Source organism: Oryctolagus cuniculus, chromosome X, assembly GCF_051225735.1.
Source record: "Oryctolagus cuniculus isolate XC-2025 breed Fujian yellow rabbit chromosome X, ASM5122573v1, whole genome shotgun sequence".
Taxonomy (NCBI): Eukaryota; Metazoa; Chordata; class Mammalia; order Lagomorpha; family Leporidae; genus Oryctolagus; species Oryctolagus cuniculus.
The window spans coordinates 61,290,378-61,304,344 of NC_142888.1; the positions used below are offsets into that span (position 1 = coordinate 61,290,378).

At 38.0% G+C, this 13,967-nt stretch overlaps 1 long non-coding RNA gene across 2 annotated transcripts in view; it reads left to right on the plus strand.

Annotated features, from left to right (window-relative positions):
• The first annotated feature begins 786 nt into the window (after window positions 1-786).
• LOC149119661 (uncharacterized) overlaps window positions 787-13,967 on the plus strand; it is a 31,643-nt gene continuing 18,462 nt past the window's right edge. The window contains exon 1 of one of the 2 annotated variants that reach the window (XR_016227795.1): window positions 787-970. This is a non-coding gene — a long non-coding RNA (uncharacterized LOC149119661). The remainder of the gene's footprint in view (window positions 971-13,967) is intronic. The other variant, XR_016227794.1, reaches the window with a different exon arrangement.

Sequence of the window (13,967 nt, forward strand, 5' to 3'; positions counted from 1 at the left end):
CCAATCTTATTTTTGACAAAGATCTATTTTCAGTTAACTTTTAACTTTTACTCATATGATGAACCCTACACTAAATAAATAGTCATGAACAATTTTATGCCAACTTATTTGCAACTTAGGTGCAATGGATACATTTCTTGAAAAATGAAACCTAGAAATACTGAAAAGGTATAATTTAAAGAAAACATTAATAGAATATATTAATTAAAAAGTTGGCTTTTTTCAAAACACTTTCTCAAAGAAAATTCCAGGCCTAAATAATCTGATTGTTAAATTATATCAACATTTAAGAGAAAAGTAACACAAATATTTCAGACTCTCAGAAACTAACACTTCTTAATTCTTCTCAACTTATTTTATCAGTGCAACATAAAATTATTGTTCACATCTGACAGAGGTATTGCCCAAAAAATGCAGACCAACATACTTTTGGAACACAGAAATGTATTTATATTTTGTTTAAATATACCCTTAAAAAACTAATAAATTACACCCAGCAAAATATAAAGATTAAAATCTATCAGGACCAATATAAGGTTTATGTTATAACTGCAGAACTAATGTAACACTTTAAAATCACTCCATGAAGTTAACTATATAACAGGGAAAAAATCCATGTCAGCATTTCTATAAATGTGGTAAAATCATTGTTTGAAATTCTGCATTTTTAAATTAAAATAATTTCTTAGAAAGATTATTTTTAATCATTTGAAAGGCAGAGTTATGGAGAGGGAGAGACAGAGAGACAAAGAACTTTCAGCTGCTGTTTCACATCCCAGCTGGCCTCAACAGCCAGTGCTGGGTCAGGCCAAATCAGGAGCCAGGAATTTCCCCTGGGACTCCCAGAGGAGCGGTAAGGGCCCAGGCACTTGGGCAATCTTCTGCTTTTCCCAGGCCATAGAAGGGAGTTGGGTTGGAAGAGGAGCATCTGGGACATGAAGTGATGCCATGTGGAATGCCAGCATTTCAGGTAGTTGCTTTACCCACTAGACCACAATGCCAGCTCCAGATTTCACTCTATTTTTATGGCTAATATTCAATATACCATGTTTTCTTTGTCCAATCTTCAGTTGATGGGCATCTAGATTGATTCCATATCTTAGCTGTTGTAAATTAAGTTGCTATAAATATGGGAGTTCAGATAACTCTTTCATATTCTGCATTAATTTTCTTAGTATATATTTTCAGATGTGGGATAGCTATGTCGTATAGTGGATCTATTTTCAGTTTTCTGATGAATCCCCATACTGTCTTCCGTAATGGGTGTACCAGTTTATATTCCCATCAACAGTGTATTAGGGTACCTTTTCCTCTACAATCTCATTAGCATTGGTTAATTTTTAAAAAGTATTTATTCATTTATTTATTTATTTGAAAGAGTTCCAGAGATAGAGAGAGAGAGAGAGAGAGAGAGAGAAAGTGAATGAGAGAGAGAGAGAGAGAGAGAGAGAGAGATCTTCCATCTGCTGGTTCACTCCCCAGATGGCCGCAATGATCAGAGCTGGGCCAGGCTGAAGCCAGGAGCCAGGTCTTCTTCTTCCAGGTCTCCACTTGGGTAGTAGGGGCCCAAGCACTTGAGCCATCCTCTACAGTTCTTCCTATGCCATTTGCAAGGGAGCTGGATCAGAAATGGAGTAGACAGGATCCACACCAGCACCATATGGAATGTCAGCATAACAGGTGGTAGCTTATCTGCTATACCACAGTGCCAGCACCAGCATTTCTTATTTTTTTTATTTTTGAATGATAGCCATTCTACCTGGGTGAGATGATACACCATTGTGGATTTTTATTTGCATTTCCCTGATAACAGATGATCCTGATTATTTTTTCATGTGTCTGTCCACCATTTGTATTTCATCCCTTGAAAAACACGTGTTCAAATCATTTGCCCATTTCTTAATTGGGTTGCTTGTTTTGTTATTTGTTGTTTAGCTCCTTGTATATTCTGGATATTAGTCCTTATCAGATGCATAGATTGCAAATATTTTCTCCCATTCTGTTGGTTGCCTTTTTACTTTAAGTGTTTCCTCTGCTGGACAGAAGTTTCTTAGCTTGATGTAATCTCATTTGTCCATTTCTGCTTTTATTGCCTGTGCTTCTGAGTCTTATCCAAGAAGCCTTTGCCTGTGCCAGTGTCTTAGAGTATTTAAAGTATGTTTTTCTCTTGTAATTTGATGGTTTTAGGCCTTAAGTTTAGGTCTTTGATCCATTGTGAGTTGATTCTTACATAGAGTGTATGGTAGTGCTTGTTTCAAACCTCTGCATGTGGAAATCCAATTTTGCCCACACCATTTGTTAAGAGACTGTCCTTTCACTAAGGAGTGATTTTAGGTCATCTGTCAAAAGCTTGCTTGGTTATAGATGCATGGATTAATTTCTGCGGTTTCTCGTCTGTTCCATTGGCTGACAAATCTATTTTTGTGCCAATACCAGGCTATTTTTATTATAACTGCCCAGTAGTATATCTTGAAATCTGGTATTGTGATGCCTATGGCTGTGCTTTTACTATTTAAGATGTTTTGTTGCTTTGAGATATTTTTTATTTCCATATTAATTTTAAGATTTTTTTCCTAGATGTGTGAAGAATGTTCTTGGTATTTTGATTGAAATCTCATTCAATATATATTGCTTTTGGTAACATGGGCATTTTCATGATATTAATTCTTCTAATCCATGAGCATGGAATATTTTTCCTTTTTGTCTTCTATTTCATCAATTTTTTTATAATTTTCATTGTAGAGATCTTTTGTATCCTTTAAATTGTTCAAGATGTATTTAATTTGTTTGTAGTTGTAAGACTTATCTTACAAGTAATTCTCAGCCACAGCATTATTGGTGTATAAGAATAGTACTATTGGTTTTTGTGGGTTGATTTGGTATCCTGCAACTTTTTCTAATTCTCTGATGATTTGACTGAGATAATTCAAAAGAACTGTCTTCTAGACCATATATTCTTTCTTCTGCCTCACCAAAACTGTTGTTAAGGCGTCCTACTGTATTTTTCATTTGAGTTATGGAATACTTTATTTCTAATATTTCTGATTTTTCTTCAACATCTCTATCTTCTTAGAGAATTTCTCCATGTCATGTACCAATTCCTTTATTTCGTGTTACTGTTTCTCTCCTTATATAACCTTATTTTCATTCTTCTGAGTTCCTTATTAGGCATTTTGTCAATGACCCCTTCTTGGCAGTCCCATATTAATATATTATTGTGTTCTATTTGAGGGGTCATATTACCTTCCTTGCTTATGTTTGTTGTGTTTCTGTGTTGCTTTTTAGTGTCTATAGGATCAGTTGTTACCTCCTCTGAGGTTATGTTTGTTTATTTATTTTTTGATTGAAGGGTTTTTGTTTGTTTTGTTTTGTTTTGTTTTTTATTTTTTTATTTAGTAAATATAAATTTCCAAAGTACAGTTTATGGATTACAATGGCTTCCCCCCCCCCATAATTTCCCTCCCACTCGCACCCCTCCCATCTCCCACTCCCTCTCCCATTCCATTCACATCAAGATTCATTTTCAATTCTCTTTATATACAGAAGATCAATTCAGTATATATTAAGTAAAGATTTCATCAGTTTGCACCCACACAGAAACACAAATTGAAAATACTGTTTGAGTACTAGTTATAGCATTACTTCACATTGGAAAACACATTAAGGACAGATCCCACATGAGAAGTAAGTACACAGTGACTCCTGTTGTTGACTTAACAATTTGACACTCTTGTTTATGGCATCAGTAATCTCCCTAGGCTCTAGTCAGGAGTTGCCAAGGCTATGGAAGCCTTTTGAGTTTGCTGACTTCGATCTTATTCTGACAGGGTCATAGTCAAAATGGAAGTTCTCTCCTCCTTCAGAGAAAGGTACCTCCTTCTTTGATGGCCCCGTTCTTTCCACTGGGATCTCACTCACAGAGATCTTTCATTTAGGTGGTGTTGTTTGTTTTTTTTTTTTTTTTTTTTGCCAGAGTGTCTTGGCTTTCCATGCCTGAAATACTTTCATGGGCTTTTCAGCCATATCCGAAGGCCTTAAGGGCTGATTTTGAGGCCAGAGTGCTGTTTAGGACATCTGCCATTCTATGAGTCTGTTGTGTATACTGCTTCCCATGTTGGATTGTTCTCTCCCTTTTTTATTCTATCAGTTAGTATTAGCAGACACTAGTCTTGTTTGTGTGATCCCTTTGACTCTTAGACCTATCAGTGTGATCAATTGTGAACTGAAATTGATCACTTGGACTAGTGAGATGGCACTGGTACATGCCACCTTGATGGGATTGTATTGGGATCCCCTGGCACATTTCTAACTCCACCATTTGGGGCAAGTCCAATTGAGCATGTCCCAAATTGTACATCTACCTCTCTTATTCCCACTCTTATATTTAAAAGGGATCACTTTTCAGTTAAAATTTAAACACCTCAGAATAATTGTATGTTAATTACAGAGTTCAACCAATAGTACTAGAACAAAACAAAACAAAAATACTAAAATGGATAAATGTGCCCCTCTTGCTAGGTGGAGCGTGTTGGGTAGGGCCAGGAAGCTCTGGTCACTCTTTGTAGTCAGGGCAAGAGTCCAGAGTGGACACCCAAATTGGGCATTGTATAGCCTTTCTTGTTAAAGTCAGTAGGGGGCCAGCACCGTGGCTCACTTGGCTAATCCTCTGCCTGTGGCGCTGGAACCCCGGGTTCTAGTCCCAGTTGGGGTGCCAGATTCTGTCCTGGTTGCTCCTCTTCTAGTCCAGCTCTCTGCCATGGCCCAGGAAGGCAGTGGAGGATGGCCCAAGTCCTTGGGCCCTGTACCTGCATGGGAGACCAGGAGGAAGTACCTGGCTTCTGGCTTCAGATCAGCGCAGCGCGCCAGCTGTAGCAGCCATTTGGGGGGTGAACCAACAAAAGAAAGACCTTGCTCTCTGTCTCCCTCTCTCTCACTGTCTCAATCTGCCTGTCAAAATAAATAAATAAAGTCAGTAGGGGAAGGGGATGTTGAAGCTGGCTAATGTTTTCAAAATCCTAGCTTTTCTCTGTGACAAGGCAAACCAGCTGATTTACAACCTAGAATGAGCTTATGGGGCCCACATACCCCAACCACCCCAGCATGAGCATCATACGTAACACTGACCTTCTTTGTAGTGAGCCCCCTCTGCCCTCCACAAGACCTGTTCTCCAGCCCACAGGGAGCTCTTAGTTTGCATAGTCAGACTGTGCAGTTGTAGAGGAACCCAACCACAACCCACATCTCTCTTAACTACATGGCCTATGCCTAGAACTCTCACAGTAGCAGAGTACATGAGGTCTGCTGTCTGCCCTGTGAGCTGCCCCATCCCTGGTGCAAGCTTCCTGTCATTCTCTGAGCCAGGACAGAGGTGGTACAGTTCTACCTCAGTAAACCGAATCTGATACTTTGATGGGGGGAGGATAGAGATGCAACGTGGTCTCCATTCACACAATAAAGTAGTTGCTCAGCCCCTCACCAGCTCCCCCAGCTGGGCTCAAAGCCTTTGAGGACTGTGGAATTCTACCTCAGTGAGAAGAGGTTCGGCAGTCTCTTCTCTCACCTTGTCTGAGAAGATGGTGTTTCTCAGCCGGGTGCTGGCCATGTATATGGAGAAATCTCTTGCTCCATGTCTGTACTCTCTGCTCCCTGCTTCATGGAGTCTTTGTTCTGTTCTTTCGGTTCTCCACTGAAAATTTCTTTCACTCAGCCCCCTGGTGGTCCTTCCTTTGTTTTTCTGGTATCTATGGATGATGATAGCCTGTCTTCAGCAATCTTAGATTTCATGAATGATTTTTTTATAATATGCAACCCCATGAATATTTGAATACCCTCGTATTCATGGATTTCAATTTTTTCATCCAAAAATTATTCATTTTCATGAACTTTCTGAAGTCATTTCACATATATATATATATAATTGTAGAATATATATATATATATAGAATAAAGGCTTACATTTATTTATATATATTCTTTATGTATATGTATGTCTATCTTTATATATGAATAGAAATAAAAGGAAAGAAAGTAAAAAGACAAGAAAGAAGAAAGGAAGGAAGGAAGTAAAGAAGGAAGGAAAGGTAGGTTGTTTAAGTCATAAAGAAGATCAACACCAGAAATGGTAATGAATTAATTCCATTTCTCCTTAGGTTCTTCCAGACTCATAAATACTTTGATCAAAAACACTAAAGTGGGTTAGTTATAAGAATTCATGGAGCAGTTTTCAGCAAAAGACAGACGTATATTGACCAGAGCAAGAACAGTCCAAATTTTAATCTGAATTGATTATTTAAAATCAGTACCTAGTGGGTATGTAAGATGGGATACAAGTAGATTTCTAGGCTAAATATGGAGAAGTAACTGAAAGGACAAGGGAATTCCTTAATAGACTCATGACCTTAGGTTAAGGCATGTATTTATTTTTTATTTTTTATTTTTTGAGCCTTAGAGTAGTCATCATATTGTACAGTTTTGTGAAGGAGGAAGACATTACATTGTTTAAAATAAGCTACAGACATGAATTTTCTTATCTACATTTTCCTGTTCTTTTTCACCAGAAACATCTATGTGTTTAGATCTATATAAAAGGATATGGGACTCAAATGGAAACAGAATTTTACCAAGAGACTAGATATTTCTTCACAATAAGTTACAATGTGTGTTTGCATATGCTGAATCATTGTCAGTGCTTATTTACAATGGCAAATAATGTATATATTGAACTCAGTGTTATGCCAAGTATCTAGTACACAAATTGTAACTCAGTTTTTCTCTCTCACTCAAGAAAACATGAAAGATGAGTGTAACATTATTATGAAAATAAGCTTAGATTCCATCCATTTGCTTTGAAAGCAAATAGTTTGAAACACTGATGCTTTAATTATTCTTAGTAACATATTACTTTACATTCACACAACTTATAATGCTCTACACTATGTTGTGATAACTACTCTTGAGAATTTTTATTCCAAATTCCAGATGAAAGACGCCATAATAAATGCTAAGGAATTTCATAGAGAAAGGTACAAAAGCTTGAGTAGGCTGTGTAGTCTTTGTGGCACAGATGAGATTGAGATTAAGGCGTGAATAAGCTTCCTTTTACAGAATTATGATGAAATGAACAATGAAAACACAAGAAACCTGCAGCATCTTTCTTTTTTTTATTTTTTGAGAGGCAGAGTGGACAGTGAGAGAGAGAGAGAGAGAGAGGTCTTCCTTTGCCGTTGGTTCACCCTCCAATGGCCGCCATGGCCGGTGCGCTGCAGCTGGCGCATCGTGCTGATCTGAAGCCAGGAGCCAGGTGCTTCTCCTGGTCTCCCATGGGGCGCAGGGCCCAAGCACTTGGGCCATCCTCCACTGCACTCCCTGGCCACAGCAGAGAGCTGGACTGGAAGAGGGGCAACCGGGACAGAATCCGGCGCCCCGACCGGGACTAGAACCCAGGGTGCCGGCACTGCAGGCAGAGGATTAGCCTAGTGAGCCACGGTGCCGGTGCAGCATCTTTCAAGGCTCTGGGCAGCTAGAATATTCATTTTTAAATATTTCACATATGGAGAACAGGAAACAAAGTTTAAGGAAATCTATCAATTGGGAATACTGGTCAAAAAACATTGTGTAAACTCTGGTCACCATTAAGAAAAACAATCTCAGTAAAAGAATGAATTCAAGTTTTAAAAAGTGGTGTACAAAAGCTTTCCTGTCTATGTCTTGGCATTAAGTGGAATGGAAAAATATATCCCTGAGAGTCTTTAAATTCACATCAACCCTTATGCAGGCTTAGGCTGAAGCTTCACTATGTTATGTAGAAAATAAAGTATGCCAATAAAATAGGGTTAAACTAATACTGTCTTCAGGAAACTGACAGAAGCAAACATAAATATTCTCCAGTGGAAAACATAAAATTCAGGTCTCACAAATATATGCTGATAAAGTTCCAACATTCTGAAACTCAGAGTAAACTACTGAAGTCATGAGAAAATAAATCATCTTGACTTAGTTTCATTGAATTTAATCATCAAAAATTCAAAGGCATATATGCTATTTGTATTAGTTTTGTATTATGGTTCCAACAAGTTATCACAATTTTAGTATCTTACAGTAATAGAAATTCATTACTTTGCATTCCTGTGTAGGAGAAGTCCATTGCCATGAAAACATTTGATTTAGAGGTTAATATGCCAGTGCCCCATATGGAGTGCCTAGGTTTTATACTTAGCTCTGTTCCTGACTCCGGTTTCTTCCTAAGGAAAACCCTGAGAAATAGAGGTAACAGATCAAGTGATTGGGTTCCTGTCACCTATGGGGGATACTTGGATTGAGTTCTTGACTGCTGTTCTTGTCCCAGACCAGTCCCAGACATTGTGAGTATCTGTGGAATGAATCAGTAGATGGGAGCTCACTCTCTCTCTTTCTTTGAAAAAACATAGTAATGATACAAAAAGAACTTTAGCACTCCCCAAATGGCAGCAAAGACTAGAGCTGGGCTGATGTGAAGCCGGGATTCAGGAGCTTCTTCTGGGTCTCCCATTTGGGTGAAAGGGCCCAAGCACTTGGGCCATCTTCCACAGCTTTACCAAGCCATTAGCAGAGAGCTGGATCAGAAGAGGAGCAGCTGGGACTAGAACTGATGCCCATAGAGTATTCAGACCTTGCTGGTAGAGGCCTATCCCCCCATGCCACAGCGCTGGACCTTCTTCTTTCACTTTTAAATGCTTATTATTGATGGGCTCGCACTGTGGCACAGTAGGTAAAGCTGCTGCCTTCAATGCCAGCATCCAATATGAGTAGCAGTTCAAGTCCTGGCTGCTCTACTTACAGTCCAGCACCCTGCTACTGCACCTGAGAAAAGCAACAGGAGATTACCCAAGTGCTTGGGCCCCTGATACCCATGTGGGAGACCTGGAGAAGCTGCTGGCTTCTAGCTTTTGGCTGGCCCAGCCACAGCCATTGAGGGCATCTGGGAAGTGAACCAGCAGATGGAAGATCTTTCTCTGTCCTTCCCTCTCTCTCTGTAACTAAGCCTTTCAAATATGTGAATAAGTCTTAGAAAAAAAAAACTTATGATTGTACTGAACTCATTGATAAACAGAATACTCTCATTATAAGGACAGTTGTTTCAAATCTGTTTAAAATTTTTTTGAAAGGGGGGAGGGTGGAGGGATAGAGAGAGAGAGAGAGAGAGAGAGAGAGAAAGAGATATTCTATCCACTGGTTCAGTCTCAATTGCTCACAACAACCAGGGTGAAGCCAGTAGCCTGGAACTTTATCTAGGCCTTCAGTGTGGGTGGCAGGGACCCAAGTACTTGACTCATCACCTGCTCCTTCCTTGGCTATGCATTAGCAAGAAGTTAAAATGGAAGGTGGAGCTGGGACTTGAATTCAGGCACTCCGTTATGAGATGTGGGCACCTTAAATGGGGGCTTAACCACTGTGTCAAATGCCGGCCCCTGTTTGAAAATCTTTTCTTTTTTAAATTTTATTTTGAAAGACAAAGTTACAAAGAGAGAGGAAGAATCAGAGAGAGATTTTTTTCATCTGCTGGTACACTCTGTAATTGGCTGCAGTGTCTAGCGCTGGGCCCAGCTGAAGCCAGGAATCAGGAGCTTCATCAGGGTCTCCCACATAAGTGGCAGGGGCCCAAACACTTGGGTCATCTTGTGCTGCTTTCGCAGGCAAATTAGCAGGGATCTGGATCGGAAGTGGAGCAGCAGAAACACGAACTAGCTCCTGTATGGGATATTGGTATCCCAGGCAGCAGCTTTACCTGCTATGCCACAATGCCAGCTCCGTGTTTATAAATATTAATTCAGTGTGAAAATTCATTTCCCCTTTTCCATGTAACTGAAAATATTCACAGGTTTCAAAGAAAATGATATGGACATCTTTGTTGGGGGAAGAAGATTATCCTACTTATATTATAAATGCATTGAATAATTCAGTATTGTAAAGACATCTGTTCTCCCCAAATTTCTCTCTAAGACCTAAGGAATTACAACAAATAATCATTTCCAAATTAAATGTCAAACTTATTCTAAAACATGCATGTAAGTACTAATGACAATATAGTCAAGAATTTTAAAAAGAGTTTGAATTACTTGTTTTCACAGGTATAAAGATTTATTATAAATTATCATGGTTAAGATAATGTAACTGTGGCCTTAGGAGTGGCAAATAGATCAAATGAATAAAATGGAGGAACAGAAACAGATTTTAGCATGTATAAAAACTTCTTAGTAACACACTGCACATTTGGAACAATGAGGGAACAGCAAATTTTCAGGAAATAGTTTTGAATAAATGAGTTTTCATACAAAAACCAAAAGGCTTCCCTAATTCCTAGTTACTATATATAAAAACAAATGTGAATAAATAAAGTATTTTAATGAGATGGAAAATACCATAATACTTTAGATAGAAATAAAATAGAATAACATTATGGCTTGGCATGTGTAAGGTTTCTAAAGTTCCTAAAAGAGTAAATCCTGCTAGAAGTAATTTGTGTATGTGAAAATAAATAAGAAAACTCAAAGAAAAACTAGCTCTCCGGGGAGATGATGTTTGCAGTATTCATTGACAGAAACTATAAACAAAAGAAAATACACTACATCTGCTTAGTCAATCATAGAAATGTAAATTAAAACTACAATTTGAAATCTACTTCACAGGCAAGATTTTTTTTAACTACACAAGTGAGGGAGTGAAACCAAGTAAACACTTAACACATTGCTACTATAATTGTGAACTAATTTTGTATTGTCTTAGCACAGTTTATGATACACATACACTATAACGTAACAATTATATTCATTGTGTCTCTCATACAGAGACTTTTGCACATGATATCAGGAGAAACAAAACTATTCATAACAGAAATTGTTTTCCAGTAACCAACACTTGGGAAAAACCTACATATTATCGAAAAGTACAGTAGACAAATGGTTTATTTTGTAATGAACAACATATAGCTATGATTCAAATTCAGTCCATGCTCTTGGGGTGATAACAGGATAGTAAGTGAAGCATATAAACAAGCAATTATGTACAACAGATTGTCCAGACTTGGCCATTTTGTCTCATTGCTTTCCTAAATGGTCAGATTCTATTGTTCTTAACACATTTTTATTATTTACTGACTACACCAATGTAGCACAGGTACAACTTATTGCAATGATACATACATCGTGAATTCTTTACTAGACTGAAATGATACTAGAATATACATATTAAATTATTAATTTTTAGTTTTGGTTTTTTAGTCTGATAGATTCAATATAGTTCATAGATACATTTCTGAGAACATAGTGATAATTCCTTCTTTGCTCCCTCTTTCCCTCCTCTCCTTCCCTCTCTCCCACCCTCCTCACTCACTCACTCACTCTCTTTCTTTCTTTCATTTGTTGACATAATATATTCTTAATTTATGTTACAATCAAGGGCTTAATGCCCCACTTAAAAAAGAGTTCAACAAGTATAAATCAAAAAGATCCTAGTTTAACATAAATATAGGCAAGGAGTATAAACAATAATCAAATGGAAAGATGACCATTTCACCCACATAGAGTAAATTTCTTTTTTTTTTAACTTTTATTTAATGAATATAAATTTCCAAAGTACAACTTATGGATTATAGTGGCTTCCCCCACCCATAACTTCCCTCCCACGCGCAACCCTCCCCTTTCCCTCTCCCTCCCCCCTTCCATTCACATCAAGATTCATTTTCAATTCTCTTTATATACAGAAGATCAGTTTAGCATGCATTAAGTAAAGATTTCAACAGTTTGCTCCCACACAGAAACACAAAGTGAAAAATACTGTTTGAGTACTAGTTATAGCATTAAATCACAATGTACAGCACATTAAGGACAGAGATCCTACATGAGGAGTAAGTGCACAGTGACTCCTGTTGTTGACTTAACAAATTGACACTCTTGTTTATGGCCTCAGTAATCACCCTAGGCTCTTGTCATGAACTGACAAGGCTATGGAAGCCTTTTGAGTTCACTGACTCTGATCATATTTAGGCAAAGGTCATAGTCAGAATGGAAGTTCTCTCCTCCCTTCAGAGAAAGATACCTCCTTCTTTGCTGACCTGTTCTTTCCACTGGGATCTCACTCATGGAGATCTTTCATTTAGGTCATTTTTTTTTTTTTTTTTTTTGCCAGAGTGTCTTGGCTTTCCATGACTGAAATACTCTCATGGGCTTTTCAGCCATATCCGAAGGCCTTAAGGGCTGATTCTGAGGCCTGAGTGCTGTTTAGGACATCTGCCATACATAGAGTAAATTTCAAAGTAATCACAGAGCATTAAAAATATAGTAGTATACGGGCCGGCGCCGTTTCTCGCTAGGCTAATCCTCCACCTTGCGGCGCCGGCACACACCGGGTTCTAGTCCCGGTTGGGGCGCCGGATTCTGTCCCGGTTGCCCCTCTTCCAGGCCAGCTCTCTGCTGTGGCCAGGGAGTGCAGTGGAGGATGGCCCAAGTGCTTGGGCCCTGCACCCCATGGGAGACCTGGATAAGTACCTGGCTCCTGCCTTCGGATCAGCACGGTGCGCCGGCCGCAGTGCGCCAGCCGCGGCGGCCATTGGAGGTTGAACCAACGGCAAAGGAAGACCTTTCTCTCTGTCTCTCTCCCTCTCTCACTGTCCACTCTGCCTGTCAAAAAAAAATAAAAAAAAAAATTAAAAAAATATAGTAGTATAATGTTCTTAACCAGTGGTTTTACAAAGGCATAACAATGTTTGAGAAACTATATTTATGGCAGTAATGATACATGGAGGGATTCCTTTCTTTTCTTTTTTTTAAGTTAAAAAATTTAATTTTAATTCCCACATGTAAGAGAAAACATATGGTATTTGTCTTTCTTTGTCCAGTTTATTTCATTCAATAAGATGTCATCAAGTTCCATCTATTTTGATGCAAAGAGTAGAATTTCATTCTTTTTTATAGATGAATAATATTCCATTGTGTTTGTATATATGCATATATGTATACATTTATATGTATGCATATATGTATATGTATGTGTGTATATGTATGTATATATACACACCACATTTTCTTTATCTATTCATATGGTGATAGACACCATGGTTGATTCCAATTTTTGATTATTCTGAACAGTGCTGCTGTAAACATGGTGATGCAAGTATCTGATACAGCATACAACATGTTCATATCTTTTGGGTATATATCCATTATTGGAATTGCTGGATAATATATAAAGTCTATTTCAGGATTTTTAAGAAATCTTCACACCGTTTTTCACAGTGTTTGCACTAATTTACATTCCCACCAGCAGTGTATTAATGTTTCCCCTTTTCTACATCCTTGACAGCATTTGTTACTCTCTGTCTTGTGAGTTTATCCATTACAACAGGGGTGAAATGATATCTCTTTGTGGTTTTGGTTTGCATTTCCCTGATGCCTAATGATGTTCAACATATTTTCATACATTTGTTAGCCATTTGTGTTTGTTTTTTTTTGAAAACCATTGAGGTTTGTTGCCCATTTCTTAAGTGAATTGGTTGCTTTTTTGTTATTGTTGTTGACTTTTTAAAGCTGATATATTCTGGATATTAATTCTTTGTTGGATGGGTAGCTCACAAATATTTTTTTTTCCATTCTGTTGAATGTCTCTTCACTCTGTTGATTGTTTACTTTGCTATGCAAAAACTTCTGAGTTTGATATAGTCCCATTAGTTTAGTTTTGCTTTTGTTGTCTGTGCTTTGGGAGATCTTGTCAAAGAAATTGTTCCCTACACCAATGTCTTGGAGTATTTTCTCTACATTTTCTTCTAGCAATGTCATAATCTCAAGTCTTAAATTTAGGTCTTTGATTCATCTTGAGTTTATTTTTCTACATGGTGAGATATATGGATCTAATTTCATTCTACATAAACACTTCTAGTTTTGCCAGCACCATTTGTTGAATAAATTATCTTTACTCCAATGTATGGTCTGAGCACT